This window comes from Hyposmocoma kahamanoa, unplaced genomic scaffold (genome assembly GCF_003589595.1).
Source record: "Hyposmocoma kahamanoa isolate Upper Pololo Valley unplaced genomic scaffold, ASM358959v1 99702, whole genome shotgun sequence".
In the NCBI taxonomy this organism is placed as follows: Eukaryota; Metazoa; Arthropoda; class Insecta; order Lepidoptera; family Cosmopterigidae; genus Hyposmocoma; species Hyposmocoma kahamanoa.
This window is the reverse complement of record NW_020656001.1, coordinates 358,624-377,678: the sequence shown is the minus strand read 5'-3', so window position 1 is coordinate 377,678 and position 19,055 is coordinate 358,624. Positions and strand designations below refer to the sequence as shown.

General features: G+C 36.3%; 1 protein-coding gene across 2 annotated transcripts in view; it reads left to right on the top strand.

Moving 5' to 3' along the window:
* The window catches only part of LOC113239201 (protein apterous-like), a 142,309-nt gene that overhangs the window by 13,919 nt on the left and 109,335 nt on the right, over positions 1-19,055 (top strand). The window lies entirely within an intron of this gene.

The following is a 19,055-nucleotide window of genomic DNA, read 5'->3' as shown; positions in this document are numbered from 1 at the left end:
TGGTACTGTTCAAGACCATAGAAAAGTTTATACAAAGCCTAGATTCCGGGCATGTGCCGTGATTTCGGTGCGTAGTACGTCACCGTGGTAATCTGATGTACGTTTTACTGCTGTACCAAGCCACAACTCACTCTTCGCTATCTCACGGCAGTGGACACGTCGCATCTGTACAGCCCATCTCTACGGGGCGCGGGTGGCGCAAGTCTCTAGCAGTTAGCGACTCTCGCTTTACCGCTCCACAATACGTTCAAATGAATTAAGAACATTTTCATAGCAAACTGTTTTCTTTGGCGTACAAAACGGACTAGTCTGAAGGGTACATATCGAGTTCGTTACACAGTGAAAAGAGGATAAATATATAAATCTCGTTTGTCCAATTAAGAACTATCTGCAGGTGTTTTCAGTAATATAAACTCGAACAATATTCGATCTGTTACCTACAGCGAAGAACAATAAACGAAAATTGCAATGTCCTGAGAATAAGTTGTCTTGCACATACTCGTAGGTTTGTGTTCTATGGATAGGTCTATATGTGCGATGCAATTTTTAGTTTAGTAATTTTGGTATGGGAAAGCGGTGGCAGTTAAGTGAGACTGTACTTATAAGTTTCTAAGTTGCAAACATTTCTGAATGACTAGCTCTCGCTACCTGCATGGCGAAGATGGTTTTGTTTTTTAAAATACCAAGGAGAAGTGTGAAGTCTCCAACCCACATCGGGCAGGCGTGGCGGAACATGGTTTCAATCCTTAGACGTGACACGGCCAGCTGGTTGACGATACATATAGAATTCTATGTCACTTGCTTATGTGAATGTATTGAGATGCGTATACTTTAAGTAGGTACGACCAAAAGGCCATTAGCGAAATTTCTTTATAAAAAAGAAAATTCGCCATGGCCCAATATACTCATGGACATTGTTCAGAGGAACGTTAAAAAACGTCACATACTAGAGCCACATATTAGACATGCAACGGTAGTGTCATAACGGAAACAGAAACGGAAGCGGATGCGGATGCGGAAGCGCAAGTGTAAATACTATAAAGATTACATAAATTGCACTAAATACAACTGATAAGAACCACGCGCCCCACCGCCATGCTATACGCGAACCATCGCGAACGTTATAATTTTTTTTTCGTAATATCAAGTGACGGGACGAACAAGTCGTGTACCTGATGGTAAGCTATACGCCTGTTCGTAACAGTTGCAGTGCCACTAAGAGCTTTAAATCGCAAAGATCTGAGGCGCACTGCCACCTTGAGACATAAGTTGACAGGTCCCATGTGCCGCTGACATTACTGCTTGGCGGCAGAAATAGATAAGGTGGCAGTACTAAAGCTTCTGATAAAAGTTGCGGAAGCAGATACGGAAATAGATGTAAAAAAGCATGCGGAGTTTCCGCAGTTGCGGAAACAGAAGCAGAGGTCTGTTGCTTCACTCCCACATATACTGCCCTTCTTATAACAACTAACGTAATCGACATTTTTAACGAAATTGAGTTATTAACTTAAGATATTATATGAAATCAGCGAAACTAGATCTATCCTTTAAGAACGGATTTTTGACAATATTATTTAGCATACCATGCCGGACGCTGTACCAACTAAGCCACGGAACGAACCGTTGAACCTCATGAATTTTTCTGTTTGTTGTCGTGTCTTCATATTTCGTTTTTCAACAACTTTTTAACCGTAGCGCCATCTATGAGGAATCTTAAGTATTTCGTCACCCAGTTACCTTTACAGCTACCAGCCCTGGCTAGAGATGTCGCTATTCATTGTATTTAATTTTTTATTGAATTGATATTCAATTATTTTTTGTTGTGAAATTACTCCACTTGTTTGTTATGATTATTAATACAAAGATCGAACACTCAGAAAAAAATCTTTCGATTCGGCTGCATTCCAGCCGACATCTACTAGCATGCCGCTATTCAGTTTTATTCTTAAGGCGAGTTCCGGAGGAGAGGCGGAAAAACTGTTTTACTTCATCAAATGGTTTTGGTATTTACTATAAGAATGTTGTTTAATGACTGTGTTAATTCTTTACACTATAGGATGTACTTTACTCGATCGTATAAAATCTCGAAAATAGGCTAAAATAAGTCGACAACGAATTATGAATGAAATATCTAACTTCGTACTTCATTTTTATATAGAGATATTTCTCTTTAAATACTACAGAGAACCTGTTACATTTTGGTTTTCAACTGTAGCCCTATCGACTCATCCGTTGAACAAAGACGTATGTGCTAGACTGCTTGTTCTCAGGACATTGAACATTTCGTTCGTTGTTCTTCGCTGTGGATATCAGAGTGACCAGTGTTCGATTTTACATTTCCGAAACGAAATACGATGTAAAAATTCTGAAAACACATCGATTAGTCATATTTTGAACAACGAGATTGTATTTAACCTATTTTCCCTGTATAATCACGTCGGACTCTGTTCTTTGGACTTGAAAATTGCTTAACGACACACCGCGCCCCGTCGTCCCGTCAGTTGCCATCGGGGCTTGTCGACGTGGGATCTGTGTCGAATTTCTCCGCGTGTTCTTATTTTATTTATAATATTAATTTTGAGTCCGCGGATTGCGGGGCGCGAGTCAAGATCCCCCACACCTCACCTCTTAAAATCTAGGCTCGCGTTTAAAAACCTCAAATACCGTGACCGACCGAATAATAGCGTGACCGATACCAAAATGCAAAAGATCTGAGGGGCACTGCCACTGCACCCGTCACCCTGAGACATATGTTGACAAGTTCCATGTGCCTATAATTTCACCATCCTTCAAAACCGGAACGCAGTAATGCTAACATTACTGCCTGACGGCAGAAATCGGTAACGTACTTCCCTGGACGAACTCTTTCACAAGGAGCTCTACTGCTACTAAATAAGGTTCATATTATGCACATTGTTATCATATTTTTTTTATAACATAAAGTGGCGTTACGAACAAGTCGTCCGCCTGATGTAAGCTAGACACCTGTCCATAACAGTTGCAGTGCCACTTAGGCTTGCAAAGATCTGAGGGGCACTGCCACTGCGCCCCGAGACATAAATTGACTAGTCCCATGTGCCTGTAATTTCACCAAAATTGTTTTTGGCGTACTTCTAATATATAACTACGAGTGTAGGGAGTTGTAGGTCCTATTTAAATATAGATATCGAGGTAACACTGCAACTAGGCGTTGATTTGTCAATCGCTCGATAATGTTTAGAATATTTTACTTATACCACACGGTGAGCATTAGCTAAGTTTCTTTTTTATATCACTCATATATTAGTTTTTAGTATCGCTGTCGTCGATACGTCTCGATACGACTGGCGGACGTAATAGCCTGGACGGAATTAGATTACTATGACTGATTACCGAATACCTTCTTCGTGATATGTCTTCATTTGGGAACCATTCCGAATTTTGCTGAATAATTCTTAATTGGGTGAATGTACCAATTGGGTGTGTTGTAATGTTGTTTTTTTACGATTTAAATTTTTTCATTGTTCATTAGTTGCAATTCATTATTTGATTCTCGCTTGTAGTCTTTACAAAATCTATAGAACTTTGAAATTTTCATAGATTTCTCACAGATGGCGCTATAGCACAAAAGCCGTTAAAAATCAAAAAGAAAAGACTACACTACAACAAACACACGGAAAACCTCGTGAGGTCCATTGGTTCGTTCCGTGGCTTAGTATAGCGTCTGCCACGGTTTGGTAGGAGACGTTGGTTCGTATCCAACCGGAATGAAATATTTTTTTTTAAGTTTCGATCTTTTTATGATAATTATATTAGTGTAGCATAGAAAACTTACGATTTGCATTTTATAAATGATGTCCTCGGTAGCAACGGCTTACACTGAGGGAGCTGGATGCGGGGGTCCCGGGTTCGATTCTCGGTAAGACCAATTTGTGAATTCCGTTGCTCTGGTAGTCATAGTACATGGAATTCGCTAGTTTGCGACCAGGCAATTGGTGTGGTTGTCACGTTATATTTTACAAGTATATAAAATACAAGTACTTTAAACGCACTTAATAAATCGAATGCTCATAACACAACTCCGCTGACCTGTAAACTAAAAAAAAAAGAAAAAAATGTGCTAAAGGCCGTTGACAAGAATCATGTGCATCTTTCACTTCTAATTACACCGAACATAGTGCTCACCTCGTCGACACAAACTTAATTTGACGCGAGCATCAGAATGTTATTTAACCCCGTGTTTCGACATTTAAATATTTGTCGTTTTTTCCTTGGCTTGTGATATTGTTGATTGAGCATCTAACTGTTGCCGTAATTGAGAGGTGTAGAGATTTAAACTTTTATTAACACTTGTAAAGTTTTACAGTTTCTTTAAATTATAAAATATTATTGCTTTGTATAAAGTTACGCACTAAATATGAGGTAAAGTAGTTGTTTATTTTTAGGACGACATGTTGTCCTGTACCTTGTAACTTTAAACACAAAATGCGTACTTTATGAATTGAAATTGCTTTTGATTATTAGACTTTACCAGCTACCATTTTCCTTCTATTACGCTTGGAAATATGCATAAATTAAATGAACGAGAAAACATTTTATTATAATATTATATTCTTTTTTTCTCGAAAGAAATACTAAAAATGTTCTTGGGTAAATATTTGCGGTTTTAATAAGTGTATATATTCATTTTGTTATTTCATGTTTATTAATAATTTTAACAATAATGTGCCAGATACCAATTGCCTGTCTCCATCTAGTAAGTTCCATTTACTATAAATATCAACAGGTTTGGCGTAGCAGTAGAGCTTCTCGTGAAAGAGTTCATCCAGGGTAGGACTTCACCTTACCTATTTCTGTCGCTAAGTAGTAATGTCAGCATTATAGTGTTCCGGTTTGAAGGATAAATGTGTTGGTGAAATTACAGCACATGGGAGTTGTCAACTTATGTCTCAGGGTGATGGGTGGCACTGCAACCGTTATGGATAGGCCTGTAGCTTCCATCAGGTGCACTTGTTCGTCCCGTCACTTAATTATGTAAACAAAATCAGAACAACGAAATTCATTTTGGGGCACTTCCCAGAACACTCCGACCAGAGCCAATTTAGGAAAGTTCATTTCCCAATTTGGTCCTACCGGGAATCAAACCCGGGACCTCCTCATCCAGCGCCCACAATGTAAACCGTCGGGCCACTGAGGTCGTCGTGTTTGTGTTGAGTATGACTTGTTTCCTTAGTGGTTACAAATATTTTTGATGTAAAGTGTCTACCCTTAAGACCGTTGATTAACAAATTCGTCGTCTTCATCGTCTTGCAATAAAAATTAACAGTTCGTGTTACGAAACACGTACACAAATAATACAGCGCAGATTAAAATTCCATAATCAAACATATAAAATTGTTATCAGTCATCTAACGCCAGAAGCCAGCCGTCCAGAGCCTTCATAAAAACATTAAAACTAATGTATTCGATTACTAGCGACCGCTATCCCGCTCTCAAATATCATTATCAACCGGTGAAATACAAGAAACAATAAACGATCCCCGTAAATGCAACTTATGTTGGCATAAATCAAACTCAGCTCGGACACTTGTTATATGAGTCGTAAAAGTCTTCAGCGCTGCGTACGCGCATATTTTAAAGCGCCTTTATGGATGCATCGGCATTTTCGATTGGCGTTCCAATTTTTTGAACCTGGAATGGAAAATCTTAAGTTGGAATTCAGTTTGTTTAGGATTTGAATAAAACGGAGGCTTACAATTTACATTACATGGCAGCCCGATCCGTACTATTAGGTATTAGGTAGCATTTATAATTGGGAATAAAAAGGTAGTTCAATTTTTTTTTGTATATTTATAAGGCTTCAATAATTTGCCATTTTGGATAACGTTTTGGCCTAAGTTCTTCAAGATAAGTAAGTAAGAAAACTGTTTTGCTGGATTAAATTGTTTAATTATTTACTATGAAATAACGATCTTATAAAACATACACAATACACCTAAGGATTTTATCTAAAGAATGTGCAAATTCGTTACACGATAGAATATACTTCAGACACGCTAAAACAAAAGTCTAAAAATATTCTAAAACGAATTATTTAAGAATAAAACATCTAATTTTATATGCAGATATTTCTCTTTAATTACTGCAGAGAACCTGTTAAATGTTGGTATTCGACTGAAGCCCTATAGTTATTAAATTCACATTTGTCCCAAAATTTGGAAACTACCCAGCGGTTTAAAGACACGCCGCGCCGCCAGCTGCCCCGTCAGTAGCATTCTGTGTTAAGTTTTCTCCGCTACACCTCATCTTTTAATTATATTACATAATTAAATTGGTTATTTCTTAATAATAAAATTTTAAAAATGATTTATTGGCATGGTTAATATTTTTTACGTTTTTTTATTATGATACAAAGTCACGGGCCGATCAAATCGTGCGCCTGGTGGTAACCTACACGTCTGTCCATAGCAGCTGCAGTGTCACTCAGAGCTTCAAATCGCATAGATCTAAGGGGCACGGACACTACGCCCGTTACATGTGTCTGTAGTTTCACCCTTACCCTTAAAAACTGGAACGCGGTAATGCTGGCATTGAGTTTGGCGGCAAAAATACGTAAGGTGGCAATGCTTCCCCGAGGAACTCTATTATTACTACTACGTGATAGTCTTGCTATTCTCATGTTTCAACGGTAAAAGAGATTTGTTTTTTCTTATTATCCTACTCGTGGCCTTGGATTGAACCTACATCCATTTTGTGTGCTGTTATTCAAATAAGAACAAGAAATATTATTTAGTACCTACTCCGACTGAGGCACCACGGCCAGATTTCCACAGTGCAACTAACAATTTCAGTAGATCCTATTAATAAACGAAAATCTTTAAGATGACTAACGTAAAGTTTGTGTACCATGGAACAAATCTAGTTAAGTACTTTCTGAACAGTACTAAATTTTATCATTTGTCAATTATTAATTATTTTATCGGTGGGTGTGTTTTCTGTTGCTTTGTAATAATAGGAAATATACCCACCGATAAAATAAAACACATTGGTCACATTTCCGGTAAAGGGTAACAAGGCTACTGGTAAGGATTTTTGTACTGTATCAATGTATTTTTTATTTTATACAAAATATAAGTGGCCAAATACTTCAATTTCAACTAACGGAAAGTGACGACGAGGTCGCCGACGGAACATGCACTTCTAAATAATGCTTATTCACTCTCGCCTTGAAAAGGCCCAATTTATGACTTTCAGGGAATAAATATGCACATAGAGAATTCTATTAAATGAACGTATGTTCTCCACTAAATGAATAAATGTATATATTAGTTTCTGTATGCTGCAAGACAGGTCTCGTCTTCCCACTTCCAAAGACGCTGGTCTAATAGTACCTATGCTACTGATTATATTGTTTATACGTTTCGTAGTTATAAAAGTTTATTTTATGAGCTATAGTATAATTTCAATGTTGTGTCTTGTTTTGGCGTTTGCCATAAATTTTCGAAAGAACAACCTTAAAGTAGAGGAAATAATTTTTTTTTTTATTTACTTATATTACCGAACTGCGTAGCGATGCTCGGAAAGTATATTAATTGTACCGCGAAATCATTGTATGCGTAATTTATCTTCTGCCAATTTCAACGGTTTATTACTTTAAATATTGGGAGACTGACTTGAGTTTTCTGCCTGCTTATGCTGTTGGTGTACTAATTATTGTTATTTGTACTTTGGCGACGTGGTACTGTTAGTGCTAAACCAGATCCGTGGATATAATGCAGCGGCGTAAAGCCGAGACGCCTGTGGGAACGCCGCCATTGTTCGGGAAAGTTCTGTTCCTAACTGCACTAGCATTTTGCTTCTCTGTATTTTTTACTTTGTTAATATTGTATCATTACTGTCTCATACGGCCTATTATTAGTTTTACGGGTCTGGACTATGGAGATTCAAAAGGCTGACTTTACACAGATTCCATACCGTCGTATTGATTTTGGCGTAACACCATAAATGGATACATGTGATTCGACGTTCGGTTGTCAAAATCTGTTGAACAACCTCCCATCCTGATTTAGTATAATATTCTAAACATTTATTAAAGATGGTGACATCCGAAACGGTAGTTCACAAGATGCTTAACTCTTTAAAATATAACAGTTCGGCCGTCGACATTATCGACATGATGGATAACATGGCCGACCCTGTTCGGAAAGTTGTTTTATTTGCATTGCTAATTACTCGCCTATGCTTGAAATTAATATTAAAATAGCGGTAGTCCCTTAAGAAGAACATTTAGGTTGTTCTTAACATTTCAATATACGTTGAAACGGTGAAACTTTATTTCAAATGTTCTAGTATTTTAACAGACTTCAAAAAAAGGATAAGGTGCCCAATTCGACTGTATCTTTTATTAAATGTATGTTACGCGATAACACTAAATTACTGAACCGATTTTGATCATTTTTTTCCTGTTGGAAAGAGGGTATCTCAGTATTGTTCCCATTTAAATTTGAAGAAAATATCCCACCTCTAAAAGTGGCAAACTAGGGGATGAATCCGGTTTCGCGCATTTTACGGTAACCGATCTCAATGAAACATGGCAAATAGATGTATGTAGTTCCACGAACTTTTGAGGTCGGCTTTTTTAGCACTCTGTACTGTGATAATAATATATCCGCAGGTAGTCTTTATTAGAAAGTGTTGTTCATCGTGGACATTAAATTGTAGCAAAACAAGTTACGAATTTACGGAATAAAATTAATATTCAACGGTCATTTCACAAGCAGCCAGCATACGACTACCGGCAGTAAATATGCTTTTGCTAATTTGACGAATATTATAAATCAATTTATACTATTAAAGGAGCTATTCTTTATCTGTGCTATAAGTGTCTTGACAGTTTATTGGGTTTTGCGAAAAGAGATATCTTTATAGACAATCTGGTGAGTGTTTGGCTTTTTTACGAGTCGTTTTAATATTGAACATTTGTCATATAGACTGAACCGGATATGAAGAATGTTACATAATCGACTTGACGATATTTGTATTTATATATTTATAAAGAGCATTAGCAGTATTCATAGCCTCCAAGTGCCCCGTGTACTTCAAAATCGAAACCGCAGCCTCCTCATCAAGCGCCCATAGTATTAACCGCTATGCCACCGAAGAGCATAAGTACACTCCGTAATCTAATTCCGAACACGCGACCTGCCGTACCGTAGGTGGGGTACTCTATATGTCCTTAGGGAATCTAGAAAAATACGTCTTACATACAAAACTGAGGGCTTATATGATATTATATGAGGGATACTTGCTCGGGCTTGAAGCAGGTGATACATGATATTTAGTACCTTTTAATGCATATTGGGGGTTTATCGCTTTTCTCATTTTAATTTTCTAGGTCTTAGGAGGTAACGTAAATTAAAATTCAAAGAACCTTCGATATAAAACGTGAACATTTTGGAGTGCGCTACTCCAAAATATTCGATGTGCAATGCAGTCGCTAGTCGCCTACCTTTAAACACGCGCTCGATTTTAAGCAGCGATGCAAGCGCGCGATTGCGTCGATACATTTGGGATTTATAGGCGGTTGCATCGTTGCAATCGCGAGTTTGTATCGATGCAGTAGCGCGTTTGCATCGATGCAATCGCCTAGAAATGTCAAGAGTAACGACGCAATCGCGCGTTTGCATCGATGCAATCGCCTCGAAATGTCAAGAGTAAAGATGCAATCGCGCGTTTCACGAACGCGCGTTTGCATCGCTGCCAAAAGTTGCCATGTGTAACCACTCTAACAAGTTGTTAAGATCAATTAATAGAGACCGAATACGACAGTTCTACTGAAAGTGTTTGAGGAGTTGCGTAATATGCAGACTGTTCTAGTAGCAGCATCAGGCCATGGGTACCATATTATGGTAATGTCATCGGATTTCCATTATAAACCAAAATTCAAATCGCTCAGACATGTGGAAGTAAAATAAATATTAATTTTATGACTGAGATCTTTAAGCAGATGTTCATCAAATGTAACTAAAGAACCATCCAGTGCCGTAGCATGGCAGTATATGAGTGATAAACCTTCCAGTGACTGTAATTATCACGGTTGATAAAGTTAAGTTTGTTTATTTGGTAATGTACTATTGTTGTACATTTTGAAGAATGAGGACAACCATATCAAATTGCGTATATATATATATGCAATTTCAAAAATTTTTATATATATCTTTGTCGTTTAATCATCGCCGTGAAAACGACATAACCAAAAATGTCGGGTTTTTATAGTTTCTGTTTTCACATATTTTACATTATATTAGTTATTAATGTTATTATTTACGTATTTCTAATTACTCTCATGTATTGAACTGTATTAAAAAGGTTCTCACATATTTGCAATAATTTATATATATGAATTTGTTTGTTTTTAATATTTCTGTGAGTCTCGTTTGTCGCGCTCAATTTTTACGTTGATAAAATTACTGTGCAAGACTGTCAAAATGTTTTAAAATCAACTGTGACCCTGCACCCATAGTTAGCACTGTGTTAATCTTTTGCAATCATTGGTCGCGATGACATAAAAATGTAACGTCACGGAGTGCGTCATGCTAGCTATTGTGATAAAATTTTAAAATGCCGATTTATCACTCGAATTTGAGAACTAAATGTGGATATAATAGCTTTATCGAGGCGGCATACTAAGGTGGCTGTTTAAATTAGCCTTTCAATGAAAATAACCACTTTGAGATCAGTCCATTCGTTTGACAGCTACGATGCCCCAGGCTGATGAACACACAGATAGATAAGCGACACGCCTGTCCATAACAGTTACTCAGATCTTTAAAGCGCAAAGATCTGAGGGGGCACTGCCACTGTGCCCGTCATCCTGACACATAAGTTGACAAGTCTCATGCGCCTGTAATTTCACCAGCACCCTTACCCCTCTAAACCGGAACGCAGTAATGCTCATATTACTGCTTGGCGGTAGAAATTATTTGAGATTAAAACAAAATAAAATAGTGTTAAAGGTGCACTATGTTATTGTAAACAGATAAAGTCCAAATTTGGTCATAGGATAATATTGAAAAAACAATTCGGCAGGTAACTGTTGTTTATTACAAATTAGCACCATTAACCTCCTAAGGCACCGTGTATATCAATATGTAATATTTATGTTATATACAATTATGCCTGTAATTACATAAACACCCAGTGTACATTATAACGAAAATATAGCATTCAAATTTAGCGCTAAACATTCTATATAAAGTATTTAGAAAAACATAAAATGTAGGTAGTGTTTTTCGTATAAAACTGTCATTATTTGCTTGAGTCTGAAGCATGTAATATGTTAAGCACAGTTTAATGTACGTTAGTCGTTTAGGATCTCTTAAAGGTTAAAACAACTGTCAATTTTACGCAATATAATGTTCCAGTCCAAGTTAGCAGTAGATTATATTTAACCTTACCTATTTTTGTCGTTAAGCAGTATACTACTGTTAGATAGTTTTATTATTATACAAGTGTTTATTTCAGTAGGGAATAGTCGTAAATAAAAACTTTATAACTCTAGTACCGGGTCACCGTGTATTATATTGTGTTACAAAATCAGTATTTTTGTAACAAAATAAAGTGTATTAAAATGGTTTTGAGAGCTTTTTTGCCACGAGAGGTGAAACTCAACAGACGAAAGTGAAATAAATCTTTAAGCGGCGTGCTCTTCTTATCTTTATCTTCTAATGTCGAATTATTTGCATAAGTTCTCTTGTAGTGTCGAGTATTAATGGTCTTTTAGTTTTTAATGTTACTGTTAGTAATTATAACACTTGACCAAACGTAATCTAATAGCTCTTAAGAGGCTATACAACCTCAAATGGCTTTGGTTGATTCCTCATAGCACTATAAGTGTTTAACGAATCTTTTTGGAAAAAAGAAATAGTAAAATTGGTTATATAATATGTATATGCAGTGTGAAAACACGATTCCTAAAATTTTTCACAATAGAATAAAAACACGATAGAAGAAAACCGCTGTGTTCAATATGTAATTAACATATAACAATGATTTTTTTATATCAACGGAACTAAATAGAGTACATCACGGTAGAGGCAGCAATACCTGGAAAAGAACTCAGAACGTCAAATGTTGGACGTACTGGGACTCAAACTATTTACACATCACATTTTTACCCACTGAACCTTTGCGGAGAACTATAATATGTAAATGTGTATCGATTATTACATCGGATATCGGTTACATGGACTCTGTTAATTACTTTCTATGTCTCTTTTATGGGGTTCTCCCGCGGTGTCTTATCTCTGCATCTTGCTATACCTGTTTGGTCATGTTTGTATCTTGTGGGAATGTCCGATTGATAGAAAGAAGAAATCATTATTACCCTCTTTTGCTTTGAGTCGGTAAATAATTGCACTTACTGTTTTTTTATTATTATCTGTTTTAGACTATCGCCTCTCCCAAGGCCTAAAAGATTAAGATTACTATTATTATTACTTTATGACACCAAGTGACGGTAGGAACAAGTCGTGCGCCTGGTGGTAAGCCACACGCCGATCCATGACAGTTGCAGTGCCACTCAGAGCTTTAAATCTTAAAGATCTGCTGGTCACTGCCACTGCGTCTGTCACTCTGAGACATAACGCTGTAATGCTCACATTACTGCTTCGCGGCAGAAATAGGTAAGGTGGCAGTATCTAGACAAACCCGTTCATAAGGTTCTACCGCCATAAAAAATGCCAAATTCGTGTTATTTCCTCTTTTTATTATTTATATTTCGAGAGTTTTCAACTCATGTTATTATTATTATATTTAAGCATTATTGGTGGGTTTGTGGTTGTACTCTTTTTGGATCGCCTAAGTTTGTATCCCAAGGTTGCTTGGAAGTAATTGCTAATTTAGCAGTAACACCAATGAGCGGTGGGTAGCCTAGTAGGAGAACGGTTTATTTTCATTCCGGAGGTCGACGGTATGATTCCCTGTGGTGAAATATAATAATTAGGAGACAGTGGAATATTGACAGATAGCCGTGGTAACCCTTCGGTTCTTAAAAAATATCTAAGAAAACCGAGAGTGTCAATCGCCAACAGACGCATACGCGCCTGTACGAAAATCTAATGAAATAACCCAACCATCTCATCTAAAAGGAGTTTTGTGACCTCTGTTTAGTAGCAGAGGTACATTGTGTCGTGTAAGAATGGCGTTCGCGATAACTGCTCCACATTTTCTTACTTTTTAATGCAAAAACTTAATTGAAATTTAGATAAACACTAAGAAGTAATCAATCCGATGGTATAAATTTAACTTGTCTTGGATCAACTTCTCTATCAGACCGTAAACTCATAAAGTTTCTTTACAAACCATTATGCCGATCACGTTGTAAAACATTTTAGCATGTTCGACTTTATCGAGTAGTAAATAAGAGTAGTAAGTTTTTAACATGTTTGTTGTGATGTGTAAGCTTGTAAACTTGTGCTTGCATAAAATTTTTCCCGGCGGAAGCTCGCGTGACGTCACGCCGCTTGCGCAAGCGCAGGGCAGAAGGATTAGCGCGATCAAACTCCTGGGCATCACGCGAAACTGTTTTTTTGACAGTTAAGGTCAAATAGGAGCTATGTTGAGTATGTAGACCGATTTCTTGGAACTTGTACATTTCTTGCATTTTTTGTACTTCATATTTGTGTTTAATTGTTGTTATTATTTAGAACCTGTGGACGCTGCTGGGGTTCAGCCCTCTTTTTGATGAGAAAAGCTAATAAGAAAGTAGTTGTCTAAGCTGTTTCAAGTTTGTTCTACTTAGTAAAAGGTAGCCACACGAAAGTATGTTTGTACACCGTTCGTAGGCGTATCTACATATCAAACGAATAGAAAATGTTATATCACAGGGCTCCTGCTGGTGTACAATGGATGGAGCAAAGAAATAGAAATATATATATGTATTTCTTAGTTACCTCGTGGTTAGCGACGATAACCCAAAAGATATTGGGTTCAGATACTATAGCCCTGTGTGGATAGTTCCAGTTAGCTTTATCTATCTATAAACTTGAATAGGCAATTTTGATTTAATTTATTTACGCAATCCATGTAGAGGATGTTAGGAATGCGGTATTTAAAGAGACGATTGTAGGGATAAATTAGACTTATATACCTTTTCAAAGAGGTGCGACTTTCTTTGACACCAGGGGGCATACCACAATCTCTTAAAACAATATTACTTTAACCTAATATTGACTTTCCGTACCATGACACTCATAAAGTAAGCTTATTATAATGTTGAAACTGTGATGTTTTATTGGTAGCTTTGTGACTAATAATTTACTCAATTTACTGTGACGCGACTTTGACATTAAAGTAATATTGTTCTTATGTCAAAATTAGCAATCTACTAATAATAATAATAATAATAATAATAATAATAATAATAATAATAATAATAACAATAACGTACACATTAAACATAGCCCCGCACTAGGGAAACCCTGTGTCGCGGGTGCCATAGACACACATAGATAACCACATATTACACCCAAACTCACGAGAGAAATAAATGTAGGCCATATAAATATTTCTCCCGGCCCGGGAATCGAACCTGGGGCCTCTGCGTGGCAGTTCGGCATGGTAACCGTTCGGCCACGGAGGCAGTTTAATTACTATTATTATATTATTTACTAATAAATACTACAGTTCAATACTTTTCGCATTTTTATGAAGAAAAATAAATAACGCAAACTGAGCTTTGATTGTGACGTTGTGAATTCGGAATAATAGTAAATAAATAAGTTAAACTTACCTTTTAAAGTTACCAATCAATGTTTAGAATATAAGTTCAAAAAATAATATTGTTTCGATTGCGTCCGAGTAACAATTTTAAGATTGCTAAATTTGACTTAAGAGTAAATATTACTTTAATATCGAAGTCGCGTCTTAGTACGAGTTGAGTGAATGAATAATCACAAAGCTGCCAATAAAACATCATTGTTTTAACATTATTATAAGGTTACGTTATAGTACGAAAAGTCAATGTAAGTTAAAGTAATATTGTTTTAAGAGGTTGTGGTAGGCCCCCTGCGTGCATTGTTCTCGCGTGATAGAATCCAGCTATTCTCTCAGTGTATTATGTAAACTGATATTGAAGAAGTTAAAAAAAATGATGTTTTAAAACAATACTAACAGTTGTAACACGCTACAATATTATACATTTAATAGCAGTAGATGTCCTACTACTGCTTGTCGGCAGAAATAGGTAAGGTAGCACTTCCCTGGACGAACTCTTTCACAAGGAGCTCTACTGCTACTAAATATATCAAGATCGAGTTCTTAGGTTTTCGCAATTGTTACACTTTGGGAATGAAGCTATGTTTTCGGATTTAAATCGCGTATATTTGTTTTTTTTTTTCAATCAAAGCAACACGTTAGCTGTGATTAATAATAATAATTGATTTACAAAAAAGATTTGAATAGAGATGAAACAAAAAATTGCACGTAAACTTAATTAAGTAATACTTGTACAAATTGATTGTTGGACTCTTGATTACCCAAACTAGGCACAGGTCTGTATCTTGGAAATCAGTGTCCGGCCACATTAATCCAGTTATTTGAGTAAAAAATACAGAAATAATGGTTTGGTACTAAAAAGAAACAAGTACATGTATGTGTGTGTGCATATGCGCGCGCGTGTGTGCTTTCGTGTGCTTTTCGGTAGTACATTTTCGGTGTCATCGTAGTTCTGATGAAGCCAATTTCACAAAGTATGTTTAACCTCAAATATATTTGTATATAGACTTGATAAAGCACTACGGGACTTATAACGAGAAATGTTTGTTTATTTTTAAAACCAAATACATGCGATTTAGGTTCTTATTATTTAATTTAATTTTTATTAATAGTACTAGAGCAGATATTTGATTTAAAGTTCTTATATTTTTGCGATTGTTACCATCTAGGGCGCGAAACGTTGGTTTGTTTGAATAAACAAATATACGCGATTTAAATCGGAACAAACAGTTTAATTTCTTTAACATTCCATTTCCAACCCACACCAGAACCAATTTAAAAAGTTTACTTCCTAAATATGTCCTAACAGAAATCGAATCCGGGTACTCCACATCCAGCGCCCGTATTGCAAATCATTGGGCCACCTTGCTCGACATCAATAAGTAATTTTTTCGACCGACTTTGACTTTGACTTACCTCCATGTTTACCCCGTGGTCGTAAAACTAAAGAACATCCCGTGTAACAGTGCATGGTGTTAATACATGTCAAACGTCTATTAAATTGTAATAAATATTACTATAACGTGACCTCGCCATATCGTTGGCGCAACGAATATTGTTTGAGAGATCTAACCTTATTTACTGCACTTAAGACACCCGGGATAACATTTTACTTCATAACATCACATGACCATCGGAAATGTAACATATTTATTATTTCGGATGTAAATCGCGTATACTAATACAAATAAAAATAACTAATATTACCTAGACAAAGTCCACATACTTCGCTCTTATCGCAAAGTAAGTAATAAATGCACTCGTGTTGTGGAAATCGGAAAGAACGACGGTACCACAAACACCCAGACTCGGGACAATATAGAAAAGTTGGTTGTAGAGTTCTACATTAACCCAGCCGGGGACCGAACCCGGGACCTCGGAGATATCGACACCGTGAAAACTAGTGTGCAAGCCACTGGATCACGGAGGGCCTTTCGACCATGAGGTCGTCAAACTTGTAAATTAAATTGATAAATATAAAATATAATAACTAAAGTTCAAGCAAGTGTCACACTTAGAGTTTTTTTTTTAATGTATTAATGGTAAACTAGAAGTATATACATTTATATTCCTAAATTAAACAACGAAGTAAGCTAAATAAGTTTACACTTGTAGAAATAAAGTAACTTAAATAAGTAAGCACTCTAATAAAATAATCAACAGCAATAGAATTTTACAATATAACTTTATAAAAAGACTATCCTAAGAAATAAAAAAGTCTTTCCTAAGAAATAAAAAAAAAGTCGCTGAGTAATTTTCGCGCTGTGACAATTTTGGTATTGAAGATATCAATATCTATTTTATTAACTAGGTTATTGATGTTGTTGCAAGCTCGCAGCAGAAACGATTTTTTTTGTAATTGGTTGAAGCTATAGTATGTCAAATACTTTGTTAACCCTGAAATTACTAGTAGTTGCTAACACTTCCCTCAGAAATCTTATAATTACCCTTATGTAACTAGTAATTTTTTTACTACGGTAGTGTATATAGAACAACTTTTTTATTTTAAGCGCATAGTATTATCACTTATAATTTAAAAACTTCTTCTGTTTATTGTAGATATTTTTTTAATAATTCTGCGATTTCAGTGGGACGTATTGTCCACTGTATTACGATCTCCGTTAATAAAAATCGGGACGACATCCTTATACGTTTTTCCGACTATTAAAAGTTCTGTCACTACAGGACATGGGTCTCCTAGCTATTAGAGAAGGTATCCAAAAGTAAACGAATAAAAATGTAATAGATTTTAAATAGTTGTAACTTTTTTGGGAGAATAGATGTCTCTTCCAAGCAGGAGGGCTCAGCTCAAGTCCCCCCGGGGGGCCTGCATCATCGGGTCTTTTCCGATTAAGTTGGGTTTGATATTTATTGTTTATAACTTGCTTTAGCGGCGATGGGACGTGATTAAATAATATAATAATAATAATATATGTTTATTTTCTCCACAAAATTAAGTAATGAAATCTGTTCTACATTATGTTTGTAAGAGACTGGTAACTAGGCGAAAGCTTGTAATATAGGCTCTCAAGTCTCTCACCACGGATAACAAGACTCTAACAATATGTTCAGAAATCACAATCAAAATATAAAAAATAAGGTAACTAATTTTAAATTTGTTATAATTATTAAGCAAATATCGAACGCTTAGAAAAAAATCACTTCTTGCCGGCTGGATTTCATAGATTTCTCACAGATGGCGTCACGGCAAAATAGTCGTTAAAAACCTAAACAAAGATCTGCAACAAGCCCATGGAAAATTTCGGAGGACCTTTGGTTCGTTCCGTGGCTTAGTTAGCATAGCGTCTGCCACGGTTTGCTAGGAGACGTTGTTCCTAATCCAGCCGGATTGCAGGGAATTTTTTCTGAGTGTTCAAAATTTGTTTAATTAAACGGGACGAAGAAGTTGTGCGCTTGATGGTCAGCTACACGCCTGTCCATAACAGTTGCAGTGCCACTCAGCTCTTTAAATCGCAAAGATCTGAGGTGCAGTGCCACTGCACCCGTCACCTTGAGATATAAGTTGACACGCTACTAAAACATTATTACAAACTAGCGGAGTAATTTCACAAAAAATAATTGAATATTAATGGTGGTGAAGCATCTTAATACTCAATAAAACTTAATTATAACTTGAAATTATAAAAAAATGTGAGTACAGAACACGTAGAAAAATTTTTCTCTGACCCGGTTGGACTACCCACGTCCAAGCTGCACAGCATTGCTGTAAGCATCTGAGCCACGGGTCCAGTTACCGAGTCCCCGAAATTCTCTTATGTGTTTTTGTTGTAGACAAAGATCTACAAGAATTTCAACGTACAACGGTACTGACTTGTCGGCATTCGGCGCCGCTGTCAGAGCAATGCTACAGTGCAGCAAGGACGTGGATTCAAGTCCCACCGGTAGACGAATATTTTTCTGCGTGATCGATCTTTATATTCATAATCATAACAAAACTAGTGGTGTTGTTTCACAAAAAATCTTAATAAATATTATTTTAAATTTATCAACTAAACCTGTACCCAAAATACCAGAACCAATTTAAAAAAGTTCATTTTTAATACAGTTGCTCAAAACGTGGTATTTTTCGTACTACAAATCGTGCCGAAAGTTGGATTTTTCGCACTAGTGCTTTTTACTTTTCCATTTTTTTAAATTTACTGTTGTTTCAAGTCTTAAACATAGAACTAAAGAGGTTGTATATTTATTTAATATTTATGTGCTTTGTGACATAAGTCATACGTCATTAAAACTTATATTTACTTAATTCGCTCTGGACCTTTTGGAGGGAAAAGTTTCGT